The sequence below is a fragment of the Peromyscus maniculatus genome, chromosome 3 (genome assembly GCF_049852395.1).
Source record: "Peromyscus maniculatus bairdii isolate BWxNUB_F1_BW_parent chromosome 3, HU_Pman_BW_mat_3.1, whole genome shotgun sequence".
NCBI classification, from domain to species: Eukaryota; Metazoa; Chordata; class Mammalia; order Rodentia; family Cricetidae; genus Peromyscus; species Peromyscus maniculatus.
Window position 1 is genome coordinate 5,280,153 of NC_134854.1, and position 2,661 is coordinate 5,282,813.

The window sequence follows — 2,661 nt, forward strand, 5'->3', positions numbered from 1 at the left end:
AGCTATGGCATGCTAATGTGGGCACTTGCTTTGTGTGACTGATTTTTCTGTTAGAATCTAGGTTATTGGTCCCATCATTACCATCTCTCCAGTTTTTGTATTTATGTAAGGACTTACAAGAAATGAAATATTCCAAGAGGATAAGAATGGTGATTAATGCAAGTTAGAATTCTGTCTTCTGTGAGGCTTAAATAAGGTTTAGAGACTACAGAAATTCCCATTCATGAGTTTAACTTTCAAAGGTCATAGATATTTTCAGAAACTTTCTATATACCTTTAATGATCATATATATGATTTTGTCTATAAATAAAGATTTTGGGGTTTTGTGGGGGGGGGTTTGTTTGAACAGACTTAATTCACTTTATTTTTCTGATATAAAACCCCTCTGTGCTGGCCACAGCTGGAGCGTCACCCCTCTGAACAGAGACTCTGGTGTGGGTTTTCACAAGATGGTCAGTGAATTCCTGATAAGGAGACTTAGTAAACACAGTCTCTTTCCAGAGGTCAGGGGTCAGGTAGCTGTAGGTCTTGGAAATGGCATCAAAGGTGGCCTTGGGAAAGTGGCCCAGAGTGGCAGTGCAGCTCCTAGCTAATGTGTAGCAGTCATCAATACTGGCCATCATCAGTAGCTTCTTGGACACAGGAGCAGAGATGATGCCAGTGCCTCTGGGGGCAGGGATGAGATGTACCCACACAGAGCCACAGTGGCCTGTCACTTTGTATGGAACAGATTGGGACTTGACAATCTTGTTCCCCCAGTAGCCTCTCCGCACAGGGACAATGGACAGCTTGGCCAAGATGATGGCCCCTCGGATGGCAGTGGCTCCTTCTTTGGAGCACTGAACACCAAGACCAACATGACCACTGTAGTCCCCAATAGCAACAAAAGCCTTGAACCTGGTCCTCTGGAGCCCGAGTCCGCTTCTGCACTGGCATGACCCTTAGAACTTCATCCTTTAGGTATCTGCCCAGGAAAAAGTCCATAATCTCGGATTCCTTACTGGGCAGGGAGATCGTCTTCAGGGACTTGATCTTCATGTCTTTGACCGGCAGCCCAGCTTGGTGATGGGGATCCACTCCTTGTCTTTGGCTCTAATTACCCCCAGGAGGCTCACAGCCTCGATCATGGCCATGGTTCTGCCTCAACCGTGTGCATAACGACAACCGCAACCTCAGCCCCTAAAACAGCTGTGGAATTCTTCACGGAAGCACTCATCTAACCCTGGGCCCTCAAGTCCTCCGGGCCCTCACGCTGCACTGTGTCTCTGCCATTTGGTGTTTTCCCATAGGAGAATAAGCAATTCTTATTGAATATGCTCATAAAATAAAGCTTCGTTTAGACAAATGATTAAAGGGTATCAGATATTTGCTACTGTTTTGTTTATTAGAGACTGATCTGTCGATGATGCTATTATTGCTATAGTTGTCTTATCTCCTACACTTCAAGGATGTCTATTCTCTGGGTTATAATATACGAGTAAATATATAATTTACAGGTTTATGTTCATCATTAAATGCACTTGTGTTTATAAATGTGTACACGTATCTGAAATGAACTATCTGGGCACTTCTAAACATCCCAGATCCACACTATGGTGGATGTCAGATGCAGATGGTATGTAGCATGGCTAGGAACTGTTGGGTTAGGAGACTTACTTAGAGTAGGTACCATGGGGCATAATGTGAAATGGGGAAGGGTACAGTCATCAGGATCAGCTAAAACCCACCAGATAATGATGCGCTTTCTGTAGAAGAGGAAGCAGCTATGGCATGCCTGGGACAGAAGGCACATGTAGGCAGGAGTCAAGTGAGGTAAATGCTGCTGCCTGGCTCACTTTCTGCTCTTTATTCAGTGACTATAACTTGTGAGGTGTTGCTATCCATATTCAGACTGGGTCTTCCATCCTTGCTTAACTCTTCAGATACAGGGATGTATTCAGTCATGATTCTATACCCCTTGAAACTGACAACCAACATTAACCCTTACAGACAGCAAGCAAAACAAGTAGTCCACATAAGCAGGAGACACTCAAAGGAAGAATTTTTCTTACGGTCACACACAGAAACACTGTAACAGAAAGGGAGAATATGTGTGATGGGATAATTGGCAGACTGAACAAAGTTGAGGAAATGGGTTCTGTGTTTAACAACAGTTCAGAAGATGCTTCCCAAACTAAAAAACAATGAGATGGGCTGGTGATAGGGCTCTGAGGGTAAATGTGCAAAGTCTGAGTTTGATTACCAGAACCCTTGTGGTGGAAAGAGAGAACCAAAATTGTCTTCTGACCTCCATATGTGCACCTTGGCATGTATGCCCACCCCCACTAAATAAATGAAAAGTTAATATAAAACATTTAAAAGCAAAGATAAAAAACAGGAAAAAGGAACATATTATCAAAAATCTGTGGGTCAAGGAAAAATAATATATGCATAACAGAAATTGAGTCCCCAAGGGGGAGGAAGAGAACAGAAAAAAGCATTTGAAAAAAATGACTGAGAACTTTCCTAAATTAGTATCAGATACCAGGGGAAAGGTCAGAGAACACCAAATCCATGTAATGCCCACACACACCGCACAGAAACTAATGAGAGTGGTGTCTGTGTGTATCCTTCAAACCACAGATAACAAGACAGAAGAATTCTTGAAAGAAGAGGGAAGG

At 43.1% G+C, this 2,661-nt stretch overlaps 1 pseudogene; it reads right to left on the bottom strand.

Annotated features, from left to right (window-relative positions):
- Positions 1-357: 357 nt before the first annotated feature.
- Positions 358-1,054, bottom strand: LOC102907402 (small ribosomal subunit protein uS5 pseudogene; annotated as a pseudogene).
- Positions 1,055-2,661: the final 1,607 nt, after the last annotated feature.